This window comes from Tachypleus tridentatus, chromosome 10 (genome assembly GCF_004210375.1).
Source record: "Tachypleus tridentatus isolate NWPU-2018 chromosome 10, ASM421037v1, whole genome shotgun sequence".
In the NCBI taxonomy this organism is placed as follows: Eukaryota; Metazoa; Arthropoda; class Merostomata; order Xiphosura; family Limulidae; genus Tachypleus; species Tachypleus tridentatus.
In genome coordinates this window covers 97,214,538-97,228,089 of record NC_134834.1, presented here as the reverse complement: position 1 = coordinate 97,228,089, position 13,552 = coordinate 97,214,538, and the positions used below count along the sequence as shown (strand labels likewise).

Genomic DNA, 13,552 nt, shown 5'->3' with positions numbered 1-13,552 from the left:
ACGCATTAGATGAGGATCACGTTTGATGTACGTTATGTGCTCACCTGTTCTCAACTAAAGAGACTGATTGCAGGAGGAGGGCACAAATGGTGTGAGTTACAGTTTAGTACTGTGGCTCACATTACTCTGAGAGTGCCAATGCCACATCGCTTCCCATTGTATTGTGCCAAGCTAAACCAGTAAGGAGTTTCCTTGGTCCACTATTCTAGCACTTACGAATTGGTAAGTGGCAAAAGTCTTCCATGATCCACTGATGAAGGGGAAGAAAATTTGAGTTAGGAAGACCAAATAAAGTACCCAGATTCTCATCAAATTTCCTGCCATAAAGATATTTCAAAAAAAGCAAGAAAGCACAAACAAAAGAAGAGAGCAGAATATTTCCCTGGTGCTGGCTTCTTCCATGACAGTCCATGAAATAGGTTTGGTTTGGATCAGACAACTGAGTAAATATGTGTACCAGGGTAATATCTCAAATGGTCTTATAGAATATCCCATCTTGCAATGGGTACTGGTAGATCAAGAGCAGATGGTATGAGTGTTTTCTGTATGTTGGCTCAATGCAAAATTTGGTTAAGAACACCTACAAGGCAACACTAGGTAGTTTGTGGGATCCTATTTAATCAAAAAGGACTCCTGTTAAGGTAGTTGTGTGTATTATTCTCAAAGATGGCAGAGGTACTGATGAATGGCAACCAGTGGAAGCTGAAATCCATCAGCAGACAAAAGTGCAGATGGTGTGAATAATGAGAGATGCATGTATGGAGAGTAACTCACATATGGAGGAAATGTTTCACACTCAGTGGAGGCGGGATGCAAGTGAATGAGAAAAGTGGTGAATAATGTGAAGAAATCAATCTGAGGAGAGAAGTATATATGTATAATGGAAAAAGGTGTGAGAAGCATCTAAAGAAAGAAAATGAAACTGATAATAGCAGATGATAAAGATGAAGTAAGACTGGAGAGAAAGATGCAACAAAAGCAAAAAACACCTAGAGCTCAAACAGGGCATGTGAGGGAGTGTGCAAATCCCTGTTTAGGTCTCATTTAGGCATGAAAGTCAGGTGAGGGGTCAGAGAAAAAAAGAAGCAAAACAGATAGAATGTACAGGGAAGGAAATACACTGGAACCATGAAAGAAGAAAGGCCATAAACAAGGCAGAGAGTGAATGAACAGTTTGATTAAAAGAAGAAAAAAGTGAGAAATGTGTTACACAGTATGACCAAGTATAAAAGAATGGTGTGTTGGTCAATGATGAAAGACCCACCACTTTCAATGACAAATAAACATAGTGCAACAACAACGAAATGGGCAAGTCCCACACTGGAATATGTACAGAAAATATTCTTTAAGAAAAAAAAGGGATATATGAAAGTGAAGCAAGACAGAGGGAAAATATGATGGAGGAATACAGGTAGGAAGTGAATGATAAGCATAGTTTTAAGCTTACGACAAATGACAGACAATAAGTCAAACCTGATGTGAATAAGCCCAGAAATGTATGTTTGATGCTCATGAGGAAAGGTCTCAGAAATTGTGCCTCTCACATTATTGATCTATGAAGCAACCATGGAGTTGAATAAATGGAATACAATAAAGTGATTGATAAGTAAGAACAGGAATCCTTGATGTGGAGTGAAAACTTATCCCACATCCAAATGTCAGAAGTTCTGCCTTTGTCCAGAGACATTCCTTAATCACAGGAGGAAGCATTGGTGAAGAAGAGAGAGAGAGATCTGGTTTGAGAAGCAGTAAGAGAAAACCAAAAGTAGTATAGAGATGGTTCAGTCACCATGACAATTCCTAAAAGCAAAAGAACTTCTCACACGGGAAAAAAATAAGAAGTGACAAACAAGGTGACCAAAAATGTTATTGTTTGCAGACGAATAGAAAAGGGCTAAACTCAGATAAAAAAAGAGTTGAAGAAAACTCCTAGAAGTAGCAAATATTTAGTAGGTATAAAAAAGTACTTAGATCTCGGGTTAAGTTCTCCCTCCCCCCATAGCTAAGTAGCCTCCAGTAAAAGAAGGTAGGAACAAGAAAAGAAAACCATATGAAAGTGGGCCAAGAGAACTCAATCATCTAAGAAAAGAAATGTCAGTCCTGGACCAAGAATTTGGCAAATGAAGGCCCTCACAATGCCAAAAAGGACCGACATTAAATTGAAGGAAAGACCAAAGAATGAGGAGACATAAGTATGATAATTAGAATGTAGAATAACTATTAAGGACAAGCAAGAGTGGTGTGAAGAAACGTGTCTAACACATCGACTATAGCCAACAAAAGAAATAGGAAGAAAAGTGAGGAGAAAGACAAAGAGAAGAAACACAAATTGGCTGTCAAGATAAAATGAGAACAATAACAGTAAAAGAGATGGGTAACTGACAATAAGGTTCATGAAGGAGATTTCTGGTGGAGAAAAAAATGGGAAAAATAAAGGCCAAGAACTGGGAATGAAAAGTTTAGGGGTAAACCAATCCAAATGAGGTATGGAATAAATGGCAATGTCAAGAAAGAAGAAAAACCTAAAAAGACAATGAGGACAGATATCATATAATGTCAGTTCAGGTAATCAGGAAGAAATTAAAGCCACAGAAGATATCCAGGCAAAAAAGGATAACTCAACAAATACAATGTACACAAGAAGAAGAAATACAGTAAAAATTAATGGAATCTAACCCAATAAGTCCCTACAACAGGGAAACAAAGTAAGAAGAGATGGAATAGAAGAAGTGGAAAAGGTAAAGTTGGCAAAGATGGTCTAGTTATGTATAATGATTGGTTTGGTTTGAATTTTTCGCAAAGCTACTTGAGGACTACCTGTGCTAGCCTTCCCTAATTTAACAGTGTAAGACTAGAGGAAAGGCATCTAGTCATCACCACCCACCTCCAACTCTTGGGCTACTCTTTTACCAAAGAATAGTGAGATTGACCACCACGTTATAATGCCCCTACAACTGAAAGGGTGAGCATGTTTGGTGCGATGGTGATTCAAACCTGTGACCCTTAGATTACAAGTTGAGTACCTTAACCACCTGGCTATGATGGGCCCAAAGTTGGCAGAAAGAAGGGAATGAACATCTTCCGAAAACCAATCTGAAGCACAAAGAAGTGTCACAGAAAAAGGTCAGAGTTTAAAGGGAAAATGCAGAAATTAATAAAGGTAAGGGCAAAAATGGGAAACCAGAAAGCAAAATAGAAATTAAAGGACCCTATTCCTAAGTTTACCAAATCGATACCAAGGACAGGGAACCTAGAAAAGAAAAGGATAAAAGTATACAAGTCAGGACACAAACAGTCACAAAGATGAAGGTAGGTGAGAAATTTGGATGAGAAAAAGAGCTATTAAAGAAAAGAAACAGTTTAAATACCATTAAAAGTATCAAAGAAAAACAAGGTAAACCTCAAGAAATGTGGATTATGTAGTAAAAAACAAGAAATAATAAAGAAAGATTAGGGAAGGAATATACATGAGATTGAAATCCAGAAAAAAAAACTGGAATGATAAGACACTACCTAAAGGAAATCAAGTTAAAGTGGTAGTTCAAATGATCATTTCCAATTGAGGAGAAAGGATTTTTGCCAACAGAGTGGGGGCATGAGGCCCAGTAAAAATGTGGTAATTCACAACTCACTGAATAATGGCTGCAATGCTCCCAACAGTTAATGAAATTCCAAAAGACATAGTAGAAAGAAAGCTTGTGTTTGAACAAAATCACTCACACAGGACTAAGTAAAACCCATAGTAATATGAGAATTCAGGATAAGAAATTAAAGCTTTTAAAAAAAAACCTAAAGAAAATGAAAATTTCATTAACAATGGAAATCTCTACAAACTGAACTCAAACACGAAATTTAAACACACCCATTCAATACAACATTGAGGAAAAGAACGAAACTATCACAAATTCAAATGTATAGGAGAAGCTACTGTGTATGGAAACTGTGTCATTCTCCATCTGATGGAGGGCTTTTGACACATTACATCATTATTCTCGTTAAACCAGATGAAATTAAGTGGGAGTTGCCTCAAGGCTTGCAAATCTCTCGGTCAGATGAACGAGTAAGACAGCCAATCTGTGTAGAAAAGTGAGTTATTGTTCAGACATGTAAGCTTTACATCTTTAAAGAAAACAAATTAAACAAAGAAAACACTTCTGTTATTTAAATCTTGTGATACATATCACAGTTTTAATTAAAAATATCTGTTTCTATCACCTCTATTTTATGCAAGTTGGCTGTCATTTTTGTATTTTCTCATTCAAATAACATCAAACTGAAGTTTGTTCTCTTGATTTACACTGCTGAGCAATAACGTCATTACTAACAACATTACGCTTCTAATGACATTCAAAATAATGACACTGCTTCACAAATTTAGTAATGCTTTTGGTAACATTAAACGTTTAGTCAAAACAGTGTGTCATTTGTTATATATTTTAATTGTAATATTACAGCCTACTTAATAATATAAACTAATAAAAATTAGTAATTAAACATATCTAGTTAAAACAATAACCATAAATTTAAATTATATATTCTTTAAACAGCAGTAATATTGAAACAATAGCAGATTAATCATATTTTATCCTCTTGAAGCATGTTTCAGTCAACTTGTGAATTTGTAAACATATAGTGAGGGTCATCACACTAATAAAGGATGCCTTTGATGTGCATTTTATGTTAATTGTCTTTAAGCTATCACAGTGGGAAGTGCAGCACTATGTCAAATAAAATTGTCAGCTGTTTGATGAAGACTCCACAAAATCCATGGCCACATCTCAACAAATACTTAAGTTTACTGGAAAAACTTATCATTTTAATGCTTGCTTTGCTTGCCTTTCAAAAAAATGTTCCATGTGAACAGTAAATCTACAAGCAACTTACAAAAAAAACATTTCTCCATCATAAAGAATTTTGAGTCTTCAGTGAAACATGGTGCATCACAAAACAAACAAACAAACAGTGAAAGCAACTGATAGTAATGATAACAACCTAAAAATCTTGCAGTTCATTATAAAGAGGAAAAAATAGCTCCTAATATTTGGACAAATCTCTCAAATGTCTCAACAAAAAAAATTGAATGGGCAAATATTGGACTTTGTAATTTCAGAGTTTTTGTCATTTAGAGTTCTTGAGTCCATACCCTTTAGAAATTTAATTACATCATGATAGCCAACACGAACAGTTATTTCTCAAAGAACATTAATAAGGTAAATGAAAAACACCCAAGAGAAAAAAATTGGTCTTGTTAAGTCCCAATTAGAAGACTCGCTACAACTTAGTAGCGATGTAGATAAATGGAACAAGGGAAACAGGTAATTAAATAATAAATAATTTGTTTTAGTTTTTAATACTTTTACATTTTTTGAGCATTATAATTTTTCCTATTTTGAAAATGTATTTCTGATAGTTATGAAATGTGTAACAGAGGCCTGAGGTAATAGATAAACTCACTATATTGGCAAAAGAATAGTAAGAGGCCATGTCAACCAGAGTGATGATGGATAAACTTCATGATAGTGTATATAATATAAGGAGGCCCCAACAGCTTCTGAGGTGATGGATCAACTCCAGTAGATGGGGGTATTGTTAGATATGTAAATAGCATAAGAAGGCCACATCATCCAGAAGGATGGTGGATCAACTCTTGTGATATTGTAAAGGGTATTATGAGGCCAAGTTATCCAAGAAAGGTAACGGATCAACTCCCGTACTATCATGAAGCCAGGTCATCCAGAAAGGTAATGGTTCAATTCCTGTAATTGGGTATATTGGGTCAAGAGGTCATGTCATCCAGAAAAGTGATGAACCAATTCCAGTAATTACACATATAGGGTCAGGAAGCTAGTCAGCCAGGAAGGAGATGGTTCAATTCCTATCATTGTATAAACAGTGTCAAGAGGATACACCATTTGATAATAAGAGGGATCAACTCTTATGTATTGTAGTCATGAGGCCATGTGCACCAATTAGGGGACACATCAGTGTCTGTGGAAACCATTTCATGTCTACACCAGCATGGTTATATCTGACTGTTTAATGAAAACTAATTAAAAACCTACATGGTGCATCATCATCCCAGCAACTTGAAACAGGAATGTGGTAAGGACCCCCATACTACATTTGTGGGGGAATAAAATGATTTGGAGAGTCTATAGAACCATCATCATCAAAGACAGTGCAATGGGTGATCACAATATCCTATTTCAAAAAGCAGACCATACAGAGTTATTCATTGCCTTACCCATGCAGTCTATGGGTGGTACAGTCTAGAACAAATATGTTTGTGAAGTAACAACCTTGAGGTAGAAAACCTTCCAGCTATCTTGTGGAACACCCCATCTCTAAAGGAGTGATGGATGAGAGATCTTGAGTCAGCATTACGTACAATGTGGGTCTTGTTATTGAAGAATACCTGGTCAGGCATCACCCATCACAGAGTGGGAGCCATATGAAAAAGATGCCCCAAAGTCTCTGGTACTTCCACAAGTGGAAGACAAAACCCAGACGTGGACAAAAGTATGATGGGACGAAGATAATGGGAAACAAATGTACTGTTCATGGTCTATATACCAGCTTGGAAAATTTCCTTCAAAAGATGACAAAGATGGGAAGTGAGAGAATATGCAATATGATGATTTTGATTGGAGAACACATGGAACAAGGTATAGAAGAAAGCAAGTATAGAGAACTAGGTCAAATGAACCAGAAGGTGGACAAAATCTGTAAAGAAGAGGGGGAAAGATCATGAATGGATAAGGTGTGCCATGGAATAAAAAGAGAAGTGTATGTACTCCACAATGTAGCTGTAAATGTAATACCACATCATAAGATCTGGAATGGACACGGCAGTCTATCAGGATCCAAACAAGGGTACAGATGGGAAATAGGATGTAGGAAAAGAGGAAAAAAGGAGAAACAACTCTTTTGAGGCACTATGATATTGGGGAATAAGGAGAAGGTAGGTACAATGATAAAGGATAAATGAAATGTCAACAGCAAACAAAACTGACCAATAAGGTCCACAGACTAGGAGACCAAAAACTCATGATCAAAGAGACAGGTAAGAAATTCTGCCACCTAAGCCACAGAGGACTAAACAACAGGAAATACCCTACCATCTGACCAACACAAAAGACCTTCCACCTGAGCTGGTACATGTCCATGAAAGATAGATAAATGGGAATAGTTAACAAGAGGGACTGGTATGATTAGAGTTTTGGAAACCAAGGTCGTGCTGGTCAGTGGGATGCAATCAGGAAAACATGACAAGGAGTAAAGTGTACCAGAGAAATCACCCAATGAAAAAATTGCATGGGAGGGTACACGTAAATGTATGAATGAGATCAATCGTGGCTAAAGTCATATTGACAGCCTGAGACTGTAGATGTGGTACAAGCAACCAAAAGAGGAGCAAGTGGATATCAAGTTCCATGGCAAAAATATCTAATTGGGTAGAACTCAATAGAAGCCAAAGCTCTCTGAAAAGAAGTGGTTCAAATGATCATTCCATGAGAGAGATTGGACTTGAGCACGAAAGAGGATCTGTGACTGAATTGAAAGCACCCAGCACGTGATTTCTAATAAGATGAATGTGATAAAGCAGGGCCCAATACAGTAGATCCAAAGTACAAAAGCAGAAATTGCTGGACCATGTGTCCTCTTTTGGTTACCAAGAGCCACTACCATAAAGCTATTTGAAAAAACCACCACCAGATGGTGGCAAGTAAAAGAAAGCGATGGAAAAGCATGTAACAAAACACCTATGGAGCAAAACAAGGTCTGAAGAAAGCACCTGAAATTGGCAAATTACCTCAATGAAAAGTAAAATCCAAGATGTCTTTGAAAGAAGCAGACATGTCAGGGGATCTCAAGGAGAAGGAAAGGAGATAGATAATGAAAGACAAGAAGGGGAAGGAAGTTGAATAACAAAACCTTTTGAGAGAACTTTTAGGACCTATTGATCATCAACAGAGGGAAGAAACACCTGCAGTCAACCTTCCATAGGATCCAAACCCTCAGGTAACTCTGGTGGCAACGGTTGGTACTCAAAGACGGAGAGAAAAAGTACCCAGAATAGAAGGACAAATAAGAGTTTGGAAGAAGTAGGAAACGAATAGAATAGAAGATATGTGAGATCTGGACTGAGACAAATGGACTAAAAAAGTTATAATGGTAGACTGCTAGCAGGATATCACCCACATAGCAATATTCTCAGGGACTGGATCAATGATGTGAAGCCCCCAAAAAGGAGAAAGATGTAAAGGCCTGAAATGTATGATAGGAAAAATGACCCAGGTCAAAAATGGTTCCCTACCGAGAAGGCACCAACAACAAAGAAACCATATATGCAGAACCAAAGTTGAGAAAAAGTACAGGCTAAAGTAGATAAGAAAAAGTGAAGGGTACTGGGAAAAATTCCTCACAATAGCTGTAGTGATTCTCTGAGAACTGATGTAAGGAAGAAAGATATAAGAGAAGGTTAAATGGAAAAAAAAACATTAGATTAGGGGTCCACCCACCCCCTTCTGGTATATCCCAACCAATTGTAAGAACAAGTGAGCTGATTAGAAGGCCACAGGGCCATGACAAGAATCTCCCCAAATAAATATGAGATTAACAGAACAGTAATAATCCAAATATCAGTAGAAAACAAATGGTGGGAAAATAGTGCCTGTAATAAATGAAGATGGGGTGAAAAAGAAGTAAGTGTCAGAAATAAAGAACACTAACATAAGATCAAATTAGGCCTTGGGGAGTCCCCACATTGAAAATGGGAATGACTGGCAAACTCAAAAGGTGGAAGAAGGTGAAGAAAACCTCATCAGTCAATGAAGGCTCAGTAATTGCAGTAGAAGCCAAGGTAACATCTAAAAGAGAAAGGTTGTACCCTGATACATGCAACCTTCCAGAACACAACAGCAGGTAAATCCATCATCAGGATGTCCACACTTGAGTCCCATAAAAAAACATTAGTTGCTGGTGTAACCCTGAAGTGGTAAGGTTAACTCCAGAATACATTGCATAGAAAAGTTCCTCAAAACTTGGCTGCAGATATAAAGCAGCTTGAATTAACTGATAGATTAGAAAAATTTGTTGGTTGAACAAATCAACAGGAATTTAAAATAAACCACTTTGAGAGGAAAACAAAGTCTAACATGTATGAATACATAAATCAAAAAGCATGCCTGAACTTGAATACTGCCAAACAAAAAGTTAATATTTGGTAGAATAGTGTAGAGGGGAGTCACATAGGTCAGGTGAGCATAGTATGCTACTATTGGTTAATAGATGATACATGATGATTAGCATGAGAAATATGTTGAAATGTATTATTCCAACAAGGGGAGAAAGCAAGGCTTGTGGCATGTGTAAAGAAAACGTTTGCATACAGAAGGCAACACTCAATGAGAATAGTTAATCTTGTAAACAGAGGTATGTACCGTATTGGAGTATACAATGTTGAGGAGTATTGATACTTTATTAGATTGTCTGTTTGTTTGTAGGTTAAACACAAAGCTACACTATTCATTTGCTACAGTTAATTTTTTGAACAGTGTAGCTTTGTGTTTAAACTACGAACAAACAGATAATCTAATAAAATATCAATGCTCCTCAACATTGTATATTTCAATATGGTACTTACCTCTGTTCACAAGATTCACTATTCTCATTCAGTGCTGCTCTCCATATGCTTATTTTCCAGCAAATCTTAGATTATCCAGTGTACAGTAACTCCTTAACGGGCTCTGAAATAAAATAATAGTCCATCAGTTTCCAAATGTATTTTTCATTACAAAATGAGTTAACTCCAACAGATAACTGCAGCAATTTCTTCAAGGCTATCAAGTTAGTAGCACGTTTTAAAGTTATGCGAATTTGCCTATGTACACTGATGGCCAAAATTTTAAGGCCAATGAACATAGAAAGAAAAAATATGCATTTTGCATTGTTAGCCAAATTGAATAATTAGGAGAATAAATAAATGCAAAACCCTGATTGAAGTATCAATTTTAAACATAGAAACTAAGTTTAACAAGCGTTCAACATCGACAATTATAATCTTTTGGCACATTTCCATCCTAGCTTTGAGCTCTCATGGCTTTCAGGTATTTTGAAAAAATAAGTTTGAATAAAAATGACCACAAAGAGAAGAGCACACAGCAAAATCCAGTATAGAATCTCCTAGTCAAGACAGGAAATGAAGACGATTATTTCAAATGTCTGCAAAATTGGGGGAAAAGTACTGAACATAAAAGTGTTCAAGTAGTTGGTGATTTTATACTTAAATCTCTTGTAAATCTATTCACAGTAACATATTTTCAGGCACAGGTTTATAATCAGATTCCATTTCATTAAATACAGCTATTCCATCACTTGATGCAGTCGAAGGTTTGTTTGTTTTTTCAGTTGTAAAAAATATGCTGAGGACAAAAAGAGGAGGAATGTTTGATGCAATCTTCAAATGAGTTGTTTTCTTGAAATGTAACAGTCATAATGGGCTCTAAAAATAATTGTTTTAAGGCTTCAGTTATTTCATGAAGTAAACTCTGTTAGATTATATAATTATTTAGATAGGAGTTATTTCAGTGATTTGTATTGTTTTTTTTTATTCTTGTAATTCATACTTTACACTTAATTAGTAGCTTCTTTAATTGATATTCTAAAGTCTCTCAATCTATAATGGATTTGTTTTTTAAGTTTGTTTTTGTAGTTCAATACTATGCACATATATAAAATATGTACAGGGATGTTTTATATACAAAATAGAGGTATCCATTTGAAAAATAATGAGTGAAAAGTCGCATGACTCTATACACTTTTAAATAAATACATTTAATATACTCATTCTAATAGAAAAACATCCATTATTACGCTAAATAACACTCAAAACAAGAAACATGCTGCTGTAATGATAACAACGTGTAATTTCAAACCAGCATTCCAATTGTAGATTTTGTTTCACATTAGATTTTATAAAATAAATGAGAATAAATTTATAGATTAAAGCTGTCCCGAATTTTATGAAAGCTCAATTTACAAAGTTAGTTCCTTCAAGATAATACAAAATTCTCAAATAAGAAAATCATGTCACAAAGTTGCTTTTATTCCAAATTTTAAAAAGAAACAACTTCTGACCTCAATCAATTAATACCGTGTCAAAGGTGGAATGGAAAGAAATGCCTTAAGACCATTGCTCTAACATCACTTTCTATATCACTATTTCTCTTTGAAATCTTTTATAAGTTTATTTGATAAGAACTTCAAGTTTAGCATGCTTCTAACATGCAGTAATAAACCTACGTTTTATATTATTATTAACTTAATAATTCGGGGAAAGCTTCATTCTTATTAAATCTAACAACAGTAAGTTTCTAAAAACTAAATAAACTATCTTCCTACACTCTACAAAGTTTTCCTGATAATTAGATTCAACAATGATTTACTCAGTATCTAACTTACCTGATAATTGAGTGTGTTGCCATAATAAATTCCTGTTCACTCGTTAAAGGGTTACAGAGGACTCTTTTACTTTTGGTTTGAACGTGAATGTATTTTTCGTGAGCAATTCTTAGTCGGTAAATGCCACTGGTGTTGCTGCCTACCTGAAGGGCTAAATTGTTTAAGAAAATATATATGTATGTATTGTAATGAATATTAATTGTTTTCACAATCAATGAAGTCATACATTTTGCATTTCAGTTTTTAGTGCATGGTTAATAACTTTTCAGTACCTGGCTGGGATCTTAACTAGCTTGAAATACAAAGGTATATGAACAGAAAACAATAACATTCACTGTTTCAAAGAATCAAAGACCTTACAAACCAAAGGTTTAAGGTTTTGTTATTATAAAAATTTCAACATGAGCATTGATTGTACTAATTCCTCTTGAAATTCCTAATTGTGTTTAAATCATTAATGGAGATAATAATTCAAATGAAGATAAGCCTTTTACAAAAATAAATAATAGCTGAAGGCATGAAAAGAAACTTGATATAAAGAATAACCCAAGCTAAATTTTCTGGATTGAGCAAACAAGAAATGATAAGCACAGTTGGTAGAAAAATACGATATTTTTCTTGATGTCTTTTCCTATTAAAATTAGAGTCAATGATACATCAGTGAAATGTCAGATTTCATGAAAGAACTAAAAGTAATAGATATAAAACAAACAAAATTAAACTTAGCATAAATTAAAAATAGATATAAAACAAACAAAATTAAACTAAGCATAAATTAAAAATAGATATAAAACAAACAAAATTAAACTAAGCATAAATTAAAAATAGATATAAAACAAACAAAATTAAACTTAACATAAATTAAAAATAGATATAAAACAAACAAAATTAAACTAAGCATAAATTAAAAATAGATATAAAACAAACAAAATTAAACTAAGCATAAATTAAAAATAGATATAAAACAAACAAAATTAAACTTAACATAAATTAAAAATAGATATAAAACAAACAAAATTAAACTTAACATAAATTAAAAGTAACAGATATGAAACTAACAAAATTAAACTTAACATTAATTAAAAGTAATAAGTTTAATTTTGTTTGTTTTATATCTAACATAAATTAAAAGTAATAGATATAAAACAAACAAAATTAAACTTAGCATAAATTAAAAGTAATAGATATAAAACAAACAAAATTAAACTTAGCATAAATTAAAAGTAACAGATATAAAACTTACAAAATTAAACTTAACATAAATTAAAAGTAATAGATATAAAACAAACAAAATTAAACTTAACATAAATTAAAAGTAACAGATATAAAACTTACAAAATTAAACTTTACATAAATTAAAAGTAATAGATATAAAACTAACAAAATTACACTTAATATATTTGGCATAATGATTAATTAGAACATGCTTATAGCATGAAAAATCAAATAACAAAAACTGAGGTTTTATCCTTCTCTTTTTATATATATTAATGCCTTAATTATTTAGATCTTTTATTTTATGAAAGTTTTTGGAATTCAAATTTTTTTGTTTTCAACAATTTTAAACAACTAAGAAAACTACCACAACTTACTAGCCAAATAATTTTAATGACAATGAAGTTAAAAAAAACAACTTTATGTCAAGTGAACATTTTGCTAAGATTAAACAATTCCTTTGACATAATTTTCAGGATCAAAGAAATGTTTGTTAGAGAAAAGGATGGGCAAAATTAAGCCAACTAAATAAAAAACAATTTAATAAAATTGAAAGATAAAAAATATGCATTTTAAACATTCTCAATTTTGAGAATGCAATACATGTGTTATGATTATTTTTGAAAGAGAAAATAACGTCTGAAATGTTTCAGATTTAGAGAAGAAGGCTTAACTCAGCTGAGACAAGAGATGAAGAAAATTCCTAGAAGTAGCAAAATTTTGAGTGGGCATGAGAAAGTAGACAGATCTCAATCATCCTTCCCCCCTTAGCCGAGTAGCCTCCAATAAAAGAACAGGGAAATAAGAAGAGGAAACCATCTGCAAGTGGACCAACAGAACTCAATCATCTAACTAAAGAAAACCCAGTTCTGAG

At 33.8% G+C, this 13,552-nt stretch overlaps 1 pseudogene across 1 annotated transcript in view; it reads right to left on the bottom strand.

The window, feature by feature from the left end:
- LOC143228415 (uncharacterized) overlaps nt 1-13,552 on the bottom strand; it is a 59,178-nt pseudogene that overhangs the window by 31,110 nt on the left and 14,516 nt on the right. Inside the window, exon 9 of the transcript XR_013015328.1 lies at nt 11,464-11,614. The product of XR_013015328.1 is annotated as an uncharacterized LOC143228415 (transcript). The remainder of the gene's footprint in view (nt 1-11,463; nt 11,615-13,552) is intronic.